Below are 12,614 nucleotides of genomic sequence, written 5' to 3'. Positions count from 1 at the left end.
GCCATTAGTGGGCCTGCAACACTAATTGTGCCACACACTTAAGTAGCCTTTAAAACATGCCTCAGGCCTGCCATTGCAGTGTCTGCAGTTCTAAACTGCCATTTCGACCTGGCAAAATATACCTTTTGGCAGGCCCTAACTTTCCATCTTAATACATATAAGCCACCCTATGGTAGACTCTAAACAGCTGCTAGTGCAGGGTGCATTGGTTTTAAAAAGTTAGATATGTACTTTTAAGTTTAACATGTCCTGGTAGTGAAAAACTCTAAAATTCGTGTTTCACTACTGCAAGGCCTGCCTCCCCCACAGGATAACATTGTGTTACCTTATTAAATTTAACAAGTAATAACTCTTAATTGGGAACACGTATGAAAGTCATGTTTGGTGTCTGAGGAATTCTACAATAAAACCCTATCTAATGGTAAAGTCGGATTTTAAGTCACAATTCTGAAAATGCCACTTTAGAAAGTGTCATTTTCTTCTCCTAACTATTTGGTGCCTGCAGCCTATTTCTGGGTCACCAGGTGTACATGGCAGATGGCCTTTGCGTATTCTTCCCAGACAGTATCACAATAGAGATTATGAGCATTAGCAGGATGGGACATCTGGAGTTAATAAGGGGGCATAGCAGTCACCTACCACACTTGCACTTCAAAGGCAGTGGCCCAGCACACTCACAAAAGACTTTATACTAGCCTATTGTGCCCCCGGAAAGACTGGAACCAGGGACCAGGGCAGGGAAGCAGGAAGTTCCAGACACCTCTGTAGGGAGAAAACTCTAGAAGCTTCTCACACTTGAAATCAGGCACAGGGCATAAAAATGGGATTCTCAGACCCACTCTTCAAAGCACTTCTGGACCTGTGGAAGACTCAAAAGAAGGACTGCTCTGCTGCCCCGCTGCTCTGCCTCAAGGAGGACTGCTCAGCTGCTTTTCTAACCTGCTGCTCAGCCTGTAGGAAGGAATGCTCTGCTTGCTACCCTGCTGCCTGAGGAAGAAGGACTGAACCTACACATTGAACCCAGTACCACCAGAGTGATCCAGAGGGCTCCAACTCCCTTCAACCCTAAACCTGGACTCTGCCTAAGTTGTGCCTCCCCAGTCATGGACCCTTGGAAGTGGGTGTAAAGGTGCTCTGCCATCCCGGGTGTGGCCCCCATCAGAACTGACGCAGTGCGATGTAACCCGACGGAACTCTTGCTGCTCCTCAGTGGAACAACGCAGTGCGACCCAATTCAACACAGGATCTCGTATCACACCCCTTGCAGCTCCCCATCAGAACCAACGCAGCGCAACGCAACTTGATGCAGACCTTGCATCTCAGCCCTCACAATTTCTCATCAGAACTGATGCAGTGCAACATAACTCAACAAGGATTTCACATTGTTCCTTGGAGCCAGCGGTTTGCGAGCAATGCTCGAATTCAAGACATAAGGTGCAATTCTTAATGGGCCTAATCTGGGCCTATATCCCTATATTTAGTCGGCCTGTATACCTGTATTCAGCCGGCCTGAAGTTGTGACTTTGTCCCAGTCCGATGCAACCAGATAACCACACTTGACGCTTTGTGCTTTTAGGCAGTTTTTACCGAAAACTTTAAAATTGCATATCTAAGGTTTTAATAATTGGAATTTAATTGTTTTGGTGCCCAGTAACGTCTTAAATTCGACTCTATTGTTCTAAATTAGTGTGGGATTTTTCTTGTGTTGTGTTTTCACTTTACTACTGTTTACGTGATGCATAGATACATTACACATTAAAACATTTCCTCTAAGTTAAGTCTGACTGCTCTATGCCAATCTACCAGAGGGTAAAGCACAGGTTAATGTAGAGACTTTTTGTGTTTCACCCTGAAAAACATTGTGGTTGTTGCTTAAGAAGGTCTCACACCTCCTTCAACCAATAATCTAATTTTTCACAGCAATGAAGTCCCATAATGAAAACTATCCTTTTGGTTACTGGATGACAAAATAATTAAGTTGCATATATGGCTCAGGAAGCCTATGGCAAACTGGGCCTGGAAAGAAGAAATGAAAAATTCCAGCATTATCTCCTGTGTCGAACGTTATGATCTGATAATTGCAGCTCCTCAAATAAAATATGTTCAGAAAAGAGGTAGAGCCTTCACTTTTTTGTCTCCTAAATTATGGAATGCTCTTCCCTCTCATTTAAGAAGGGGAATTAATCATTTAAAGTTCTGCAAAGGTTTGAAAATGTGGCTATAACAATTTCAAGAAGCGCCCTTTATGGCGTTCTGATAGCGTCAGGAAACACCTGTTAGGGTAACAGATGCGCTTTATAAAAACATCTCATCATCAACATGACTGAGAGTCCAGACTGGTGCTTTCAGCTTGCCTTGAGGGTAGCAACTAGCAGGATGATGGAGGAAGAGGTATGAGAGATGAGCATGGCAATTCTAATTGCAATTAGATAGCAGTTTTGATTTACTCAGATGTTTCCATGGTTTCTACTATGCTTTCAGTTTATGTCAGAGGCTCACTACTGCATTTGAATCAACTTCTTTCTAAAGTTTTGTGAGTCAGAATTACAGGCAAAGAGAGTAGAAAAAGAGAAAGAGGTGGACAAAAGAGCCAAGTTCTACCTGGATGGTCTGCGTGACAGGCACTCAAGATTGGGGAGTGGAGGGACTATAACATCTAGGTAGCTACAGAGCACCAACCTAGTTTCAGGGACAGCATGGTGCTGTTTGCGCACAGCAAAAGCTGGGGGTAATCAGTACGTAAACATAAGCAAAAGAGAGATGATGTTAAATATGTAAAATCTAGAATATTCCCAAATGGGAGCTGGGAAACTCCCTACTGCAGCACAAAAAGATCAGATGAGCTAGGAAAGAAGTTGAAGAGCAATCATGGTTGGCAACCTGAGCAGAAATTACATTATCTGTAACAGTCCTGATTTCACCTATTCCTCATAAGCTGATGGTGACCACAATTTTCTTCTGGGGTTTGGGCCCCAAGCTCCTTTCATGCTCCTAAAGGCAACCACATTCTCGGAAAGGTAGATATTCTCCAGTTGGGTATGCTCTTTTCAGATTATTGCTCAAACCCTCGCCAGACTGGCACCCTTCACATGCAAGAGTGAAATTTGAAGTACTAGGTAAGTTGCTGCCAATACTGTACAAGAACAAACCGGATGGATCTCTCTTTCCCTTCTGTCGTCACCACTCCATTCAAGAACAATACTTTTGTTTGATTGCAGAGACCCTTTCTTCTTCTAGTTTACATGAGGAGGCATCTCGTGCATTTTAGAATTTCCTCCCAGACGACACCCACTTTCATTACTAAAGGCAGATGAAATTTCAGGGTAAAAAGAGACATTATGGTGAAAGGAGACATATCTTGCTTCCATTGTGTGAGACAGGACAAAAGCATGGCATAGATTTGGTAGTGTTCATTTTGTTCAATGTTAGGCCAGCTCTTCTCTGGCTCACAAGTCTTTCAGAACATACTTTTTATACATGTCAATGAAAATTTGCTTTCATTCCATTCTCCTCTGCCTGGTACTTCCTAATCAAACCTCTCATCTTAACTCAGCTCTCACCTCTAACAAGACTCCTTTGATTCAAACAATAGTATCCCAACAGGTGTCATGTCTTGTTCTAGTGAACTAATAATTCAGCCCATCCAATTTCAATAGAGTCCAAATCTCCCCCATCTTAGATCAAGATGATCCAGTTAGTCTTGACTTATTTGAAGAAGTTCCACCTCTTTCTGCTCTGTTTCAAGAGGCCCCCCTCTTCGAGCCTGATTTCAGGAGGGTCCACATCTCCCTATAGGATTTTAAAAGTTTCAACCTTTTCCTATTAGACATCAAATGATTCTATCTGATTTCAAGAGGCTACACATTCTTACTGTTCTATTTTTAGAGACTTCACTTTTTTGTTAATAACCACATTTTATTATGTTTAATATCACAGGGTATCATCCACCAATAAAGAATGTGCAATTACCACATTTGTGTCAGAACAAACCATTGCACAATCACAAGTGTCAATTTCTTCATCCCAGCGGCAGTCCATGGTATGCCCACCATCCACCCCTTATTGGTTTGTGTTTTTGAAGGCAGCCCCTTGCCTCAAATATTGTTTTATCCTAAGTGCACACAAGTCAACTCTCCTCCAGATTGCAAGATAGGGGGGCTCTGATTGTTTCCAGGTACGGGTGATGTCACTTTTGGCCACTAGAGAGACTACTCCTAAGAAAATCCTTTTGCCCCCCCAATTTCCTCTAGGAGACCTAGCAAGGCCACCTGGGGACCCAAGTCCATGTGGCAACCCCATTGAAGAGACTTCTTCTTTTAATATCTGATTTTCGGAGACTCCACCTCTTCCTGTTGTTTTTCAAGAGGTGACACATCTTCACTTCTTAATTGTTTCTAAGGAGCAATTGTTGATAGAAGTAACCATAAGTGTGATTTAAAGTTAATTAATTCAGAAGTGTACCAGGATGGAGGTGTCCAGCCTCTTCCTGCACCACAGACAAGCCTGCAGGTCTACCTGTATGTATGTCTCATCAGCATGACATCTGCCCTTCCACCAGAGAGTTACAAGCGTAAAGGCCTCTGCTGGGCCCCAACAGCTATTTTAAAGATTTTTGAGGTCCTGGGTAAGACATATTTGGCAGCCCTGGTACAGAACAAATTAGAATTTTATTACTCATACCCTGATAATTGATGTCAAACAAAACTTTCCAAAGAATCACATGTAAACAGTTGAAATATGTCTTGCCCAGGATCCCAAAAATCCTTAAGTAGACAATGGGTAAAGAGTCAGTAGTAGAGGAACTTTGAGAGATAGAGAGAGGTTTGTATAGAGAAACAGAAAGAGAAAACATGGAAGGTCGGAGGGGGGCCTAGCCAGTTGCCCACTTTGCCAATGCCTTGAATCGTCTCTGCTCCAGAATAAAAATGAGGCCGAGTCTCTTTAGCTTTGTCTGACAGAAGGCTTGCAGGGTGAGAACAAGAAGGTAATGTCTCTTCCAGATGTCTTTAAAGTTAGGTTTTATAAGTGTTTGGTGGGTTCATTACTCAAAATTAACACTTCACCTATACACCGTGTTACAGTGAGAAGACAATACTTCTATTGTACCTACTTTGACTCACTTACACTTCCAGTCAGGTCATATTAATTTTCTGCACTCCTTCATACTAGAATATCTAAACGAAGCAAAAAACTTGTATGTTTTAAGCTGTGAAGCTGGGTGACTGAAAACAGTGAAATATTAAGCATATGTTGTAGTAATAACCATTGGTAAAGCCAATAGGTTTGGAATCTAACAAAGTGGCAGGGTCCTTCCATCTAGGCAGTTAATCATCTGTTCTTCACTTGACTTAATAACTCATCATCCATGCACTTTGTCACTCACTCTTGCACTCAATTATCTCTTCATCCACTCAGTGAATTATGTTTGCATGCACCCACTCGCCTATCCACAATACTAAAAGCAAACTCACCAATCAATGAGGAGCTACTTGCAGCAATCATCCAAGCCTATTGGCTTTGCAACCAGCCATTTTGTACGGGTATAAGAGTGCTTCCTGTAGTGTCTGCCTACTAGTATGTGATGAGGGTAAGAGTGCTATCAGTGGCATGAGAAGGTCGAGAGGGTGCTGTCTAAACGGTGTAACTGCCAGCTTGCAGTGAGTGTTGGAATGTTGTTGATGGAGTGAAACTGCTAGTTTGTGATAATTGTAAGAGTGCTGTTGGCAGGCTCAGACAGATGGCTTGTAAGAGGTGTAAAGAAGCCTGTGGTGGAGAGGGACTCCTATTCTGATGGGTGTCGGGGTTTTGTAGGTATTGTGAGACTGCTTGTACTGATGAAGGATGTAAGAATGCTTTTAGTTGTGTTTGACTGGTAGTCAGTCAGTGGTGTGAGAGTGCTTCTGTCAGTGTGTGTCTGCTATTCTCTGAGGGGTGAAGGGTGTGAGAGCATTGTTAGTTTTCCAGGCGTTTGGCTTGATTTTCCACCATAAACATTTTAACAGGCCTTCTGGTGTTTTTCTTCAGTCAATTCCAGAAGAGATGTTGTGCACTTATTTAATGATGGACTGGTCTTACTCTGGAAACGATGGTGGAGCAGTCTTTATCTTTCTGCCGTCATGAGCCTCGAGGATCTGCTTTTCCTAATAGGACTAAACAAAGATTGGAAGGGCTTTAACCATCAGTCTTTCCATTGATTTACTTTTGAGAACCCTTTCCCAGAGATCTCTGGCTGGCCACCCTCACCAGCAACCCCTGCACAGATAACTAACACCCAAATCATGTGAACAACTGGTTGTGTTTACTGGCGTCAGAAAGCACCTGTTATACCAGTGAAACAGACTCAATCCATTACCCCAGACCCTTTAACACTCACAGACACTCATCCTTTGTTGCAAAACGTGGCCACTCTCTTCACATGAGCAGAGCTGTAGTAGTTTCTAGTAGCTGCTCTTCCTTGCTGGAGTGCAGTAACCCTGAAGCCATTCCAGCTACCCTGCATTCATAGACGCTAAAGAGGCTTCATTACAAGCCCATTGTTCCACGGTGCAACACTTTTTTTGACGCACCTGCGGCGCAATGGGCCTGCCCATATTTATAAGGCTATGTAAAGGAGTCACCCTCTGTGAGTTTTCATTGCCTTGTAAATATGGGCCCCTTCCACGCATTACTCTGCGAGAAAGGGGCATTCCATGGGTGTTGCTGTTCCTACGCAACACCCAGGGATTCTGACACATTCCCAGATTTACATTTTGTAAAACTGGGAATGCATCAGAGTCCTACACAGCTCCAGGGGAGGCGTAGGGCAGGCTCAGCAATCTACAGCACACATAGAAAGAGGAAAATGCCATTAATGATTGTTTTTGTGCAGGAAGGTGTCCCTTCCTGCACAAAAACAATAATTCCTGAAGCGCATGCATCCTTACAAGATGACAAAAGGGTGCCTGCGTTGTCACAGGGCTGTTAAACGCAGGGAAAAGCACAGAGATACGTTGTATTGTTGTTAAAACGATGCATCCCTGTGCTTTGAAAATGACGCAGCTCATCGCAGCTCAGCACAGCAAGATGGCTTGCGGCGCCACGCTGTGCGAGTTTCTTGTAAATGAGGCCCAAATTGTGCATGTGCTGCAATGTGTCCTTAATGTGCAGGGTGGCTTTACAGCACAGTGGTCTTGACAGAATAGCATGGTTCACCACAAGGTAGATCATTATACTATGCATGTGGTTAGGAGCACAAAAGAGTGCTATGCTAGCACTACAGATACACCAGAATTGCATACCATGGAACCTAATACTGCAGCTATTGCTCACTGGGATGGAGTGGCAGTGACTCTGAGGGAAGCTTGTGAGTTGTCAAATCAATACATATCGCGATTATCTCTGGGGAGAGGAAAAGAGCACACCACAGCAGCTCAACTATTTGTTTACATCAACACTCCCCAATCACCTGCCCACTCCATACATTGCTGTGTCATTACATTTGGACACAGTGTCTATATCAGGCATAGAGAAACCACACTGCATCATTCCACATTGAGCCAGGACAACCAGGGATCATTCATGGAATTCATGACAATTAAAATACATATCTCTTGTGTTTTAGGACTACCTTACTTTTGATCCCACAATGAACACCAAGTACAGTACATTATTACTTAAACCTTAAGGCAGTGAGCCAAAGAAGCACAATGATTACTTATGGATGTACTCTGGGTTAGAAACTCAGGGCCTGATTCACAGAACTAATTTAAGACAAAATCCTAAACTTACTATCATTTTGGTATTCACAGAAGGCACTTACTCATTTTGGTAATCACAGAAGGCACTTACTCATTTCGGTATTGACAGAAGTTAGGAGTCCTAACTTTAGGACTCCTAAATGCCTTCTGTGAATACCGAAAGCCTTAAAATTAGGATTTTTCTCAATTTAGTAGTAGTAAAGTTAGGACTCCTAACTTTAGGACTCCTAAATGCCTTCTGTGAATACTGAAAGTCTTAAAATTAGGATTATTCTCAGTTTATGAGTAGTAAAGTTAGGACTCCTAACTTTAGGACTCCTAAACTGAGAAAAATCCTAATTTTAAGACTTTTGGTATTCACAGAAGGCATTTAGGAGTCCTAACTTTAGGACTCCTAACTTCTGTGAATACCGAAATGAGTAAGTGCCTTCTGTGAATATCAAAATGAGTAAGTGCCTTATGTGAATACCAAAATGGTAGTAAGTTTAGGATTTTGTCTTAAGTTAGTTCTGTGAATCGGGCCCTCAGAAATCCACAAAGCACCCAGTAACACATAACAATTCGATGTCCAACCATTTGTTTTACTTTTAAAAAGAAAAAGTGCTTTTAATCACCCATAACTGAATACCAAACATACAAATTAACACAATAAAAAACAAACCTCTCTATCCTAACCAGAACAAGAAATCTGTGTAAGAAGTTCTCATAGTGTTAAACATTGTTAAGCCTGTTCCAACTTTATTTGGCACAAAGCGCACAATGTAAAACCCTTTCATATTGTATTTTTTCGAGGATGGACAATATAAAATCCCTTTCTATAGTGTTTGTCAGAGACTTCACAATGTAATCCCTACTATCGAATTTGCCATGAGGGAACACCATGCAAACACCTTTGCTCCTGTATTTGACATGGGTCTGTGTTGACAATGTCTCTAGGTTAAGAACAACAGAACTTAGGGGCATATCATCAAGCCCCGGAGATAAAATTATTGCCGCTTTAGCGTCCGTTTTTGGACGGAAAGCGGCGATAATTTTATCGCCTAATCAGCAAGGTCACGCTATTGTGTGAATCCTTGCATTATCGCCCTTTCCCCCAACGCCCATCTTTGCATCTCTAATGAGATGCAAAGGGAACGTTCCTGCCCTGACATAACTGGAGAAATGTCGCAAACCGACAGTTCTTCAATTATCAATGGGCACGCTAACCTGCAGAGCGACAAGCAAAGTAGCGATAACCTGTGTTATCGCTAATTTCCTTACGCCTGCTTCAAGACTGACTTAGCCATGATATCCTATGTAAGGTGGATATCATGGCTAAGTATGCCTTGCCCTATCAGCAAGCTTTCGCCAAACCTTGTGCGATTATCGCTGTACTTCCAGTGATAATCGCACAATTGGCAGCTTGCGCTCTGAATTTTATCGCTTTGGAGATAAGCGTTGCTGAAGGCACGATATCTCCGTGATAAAATTCAGTGTTGGCCTGCGATAATTATCCTCGCGCTAAGAGCGATGAGCGATAATTATCGCATGGCCTTGATGATATGCCCCTAATTGTTCTGTTTTAAAACAAGTGCTGACCAATCAAAGGCCTGTCAAGAAAAAGAGATCAACCAATGGGGCAAAGCACTACTCTGTATGCTCCGTTATAAATTTTTTTGGTGCTTACATAAACTTTGGCGACTAGCTAAAGTTTTCTCCAGCCAGAACTAAAATCTTTAAAGAATTAAGGGGATGCTTAACCCAAATTGTTGCTGTTTGACCTCTAGGTGCACAAGTTCAACACAAACCTCTGTTGAAATTGCTTCAAGTAAATATGCGATTTAATATGAAGTTCTCTGTTCAGCGACTGAAGCGTTGGCATACATATTTGGTTGTTACTACACCCCATTCACAACAACCATACCACTAATGTGGCATATCTGGAAAAATAACTGGGCTGTGCCTCAATGAAGAAATGAATGAATACTGGGACTGGCAAACCAACACTCACTCTCTCTCTTTTTTGCTCCTTCTCTCCCTTTCCTATCGCTGTTACTCGGATCTCCAACCAGTAGCTCGTGAGCTACTGTAGCTCTCCACCTACCTCTGAGAAGCTCACCTGTGTGCAGCCCAGCTTATTAATTAGAAATTTTTGCTTGGTTGAATTATTATACATCTAAAAAAAAAAAACTAAACAGCACTAATAATATTTGTAGCTGTCAGTGCCTTTCATTGAACACAAGCAGCTCCCAGTACACAAAATGTTGGTTAAAGTGCTTGGAAAGGAAAGATAGAAGTGCTTGTACTAGTCTGTACCAGAGTACCTGCTTGTTTCTGAGAAGGGCTGTTACTCGCCAATTAAAAGTATTGCGTTGCTCTTGAAAAGTGCAAGTACTCTTCCTCTCAAAATTAAAAAGTGCCGGTCCTCAGTATCGGTCTATTTAAAGCACTCACTCGGTTTTCCTGTCACTTGCTGACTGGAAGTGCCAGTGCCACCTAAATAAGGTTCCTTTGTTTTCATTATGACATTGGTGTGGGGGGGGGGGGGGGGGAGGGGCGTTAACCCCTTGGATGCTCATGACGGAGCGGTTCCGTCATGAGCATCAGTTGGGCTGTGCTCATGACGGAACCGCTCCGTCATGAGGACAGCCCCTGGGGGAAGCGCTGGCGCTCCCCCCCTGGGGCACCGATCGTGCCCCCACAGACGGGGATGGCAGCGGAAGAGTTTCCGCTGCCACCCCCGAGCCCCCCCACGCTTCCTGGTGACGTCAGCGCGCACAGCGCGCGCTGGCGTCATCAGGAAGTGCTCGGACGCCTGGAAGCCATTTGCTTCCAGGCGTCCATAGAGGAAGGTGAGTGGTGTTTGCTCCGGTGGGGTGGCGGGGGCCTTGTAGAGTGTATTGAGGCGTCGGGGGAGAGGAAAGAGTATTTCCTCTCCCCTGATGTCTCAATACAGGGCATTCCTGCTCCACGATCGCGCACAGCGTCGCGATCGTGGAGCAGGGATGCCCCACTAGACACCAGGGATGTGTTTTTTTTTATTTTGGAAGCGACCCCTTGGGTAAGGGTCGCTTCCTGGGGCCAATTATTATCTGTAGACTTTTCTGCCCCCTCTGGGGGCAGATCGGTGTTTTTTTTTCACCGTTTCTGCTCCCAGGGGGGGCAGAAAAGCCCACTAGACACCAGGGATATTAGTATTTATGTTGGAAGCGACCCCTTGGGTAAGGGTCGCTTCCTGGGGCCAATTATTATTCTGTAGACTTTTCTGCCCCCTCTGGGGGCAGATCGGTGTTTTTTTTTCGCCGTTTCTGCTCCCAGGGGGGGCAGAAAAGCCCACTAGACACCAGGGATATTAGTATTTATGTTGGAAGCGACCCCTTGGGTAAGGGTCGCTTCCTTGGGGCCAATTTATATCTGAAGACTTTTCTGCCCCCTCTGGGGGCAGATCGGTGTTTTTTTTTCGCCGTTTCTGCTCCCAGGGGGGGGCAGAAAAGCCCACTAGACACCAGGGATATTAGTATTTATGTAGGAAGCGACCCCTTGGGTAAGGGTCGCTTCCTTGGGGCCATTTATTATTTGAAGACTTTTCTGCCCCCTCTGGGGGCAGATCGGTGTTTTTTTTTCGCCGTTTCTGCTCCCAGGGGGGGGCAGAAAAGCCCACTAGACACTAGGGATATCAGTATTTATGAAGGAAGCGACCCCTTGGGCAAGGGTCGCTTCCTAGGGCCCCTAAATATTTGGAAGACTTTTCTGCCCCCTCTGGGGGCAGATCGGTGTTATTTTTTTGCCATTTCTGCTCCTGGGGGGGGGGGCAGAAAAGCCCACTAGACACCAGGGATATAAATATTATTGTAGGAAGCGACCCCTTGGGCAAGGGTCGCTTCCTTGGGCCCCTAAATTTTTTGAAGACTTTTCTGCCCGGGGGATCGGTTTTATTTTTTCGCCGTTTCTGCTCCCACGGGGGGCAGAAAAGCCCACTAGACCCCAGGGAATTAGTTCAAATAAAAATAGAAGTGACCCCTCGCTTCCAGGGTGCAATTTGTTTTCTGCCCCACCTGGCACACAACCCGATTGACCATTTGGGTAGTGACATAGCATGTTAGAATGTTTATTGTTATATTTTTTGTGATTTCCAATTGTAATGTTTTTTTTTTGTTTACTTTTTTGTTCTAGGTGAAGGCTTTTCTTCTTTTCACGTTGCCGTTTTGTGGCTGGTGGTTCTGCTGTTTGTGTAGTTTGGTAAGAGACTTATTTTTGTACAATGTAAATGTGTTTGATTTCTCTGCCTGTTTTTTTTTTGCAAATGGTGTAATAATAGCAGTATGTTTGGTTTTTGAGTGTCAAAAACTTTTTGCATTGGTGCTCGATGTGTATTTTGTTGTCTTGTGAGTAATTTGTTTTTTTTTCTTCTTTCTAGTTTGATATCGTTGGTCTTTGCTGTGTCACTGCAGAGTTTATTTCTGGTGAGTGCAGCTGTCTCTTGTAATTGGATTGTATAGTTTTTGAGTACATTGATCTTTGTGATAAAGGTACACAATTCTTTACTTACTTGGTGTGCACATTGTTGGTTGTTGTTGACTTGTTTGTGCAGTCTTCCATCTTAGTAGGTATAATGGCTAGCCGCAGGATGACTGCTCAGCAGGTTGTTGGTTTGCTGTTTGAGTCTTCCTCTGATATTGGGTCAGAGACTGACTCTGCTTCTGAGGGAGAGGGGGCAGGGGAAGATTCTGGCAGTGAGTTTTCTCTCCGTATGGGGTCATCGGATGATGAAGATACTCTTAGTGCGGATGAAGTGCCTGTGTTAGAGGAGGAGACTGATGTGCCGATAGTGCGGCAAGAGGCATCTGGGCTGCAGCCTGCGGCTGCAAGGCTTCCCGTTGGTGTAGTGCGGCAAGAGAC

The sequence above is a fragment of the Triturus cristatus genome, chromosome 3_1 (assembly GCF_964204655.1).
Source record: "Triturus cristatus chromosome 3_1, aTriCri1.1, whole genome shotgun sequence".
Lineage (NCBI taxonomy): Eukaryota > Metazoa > Chordata > Amphibia > Caudata > Salamandridae > Triturus > Triturus cristatus.
The sequence above is the reverse complement of the archived record's forward strand: the minus strand, read 5'-3'. Positions refer to the sequence as shown.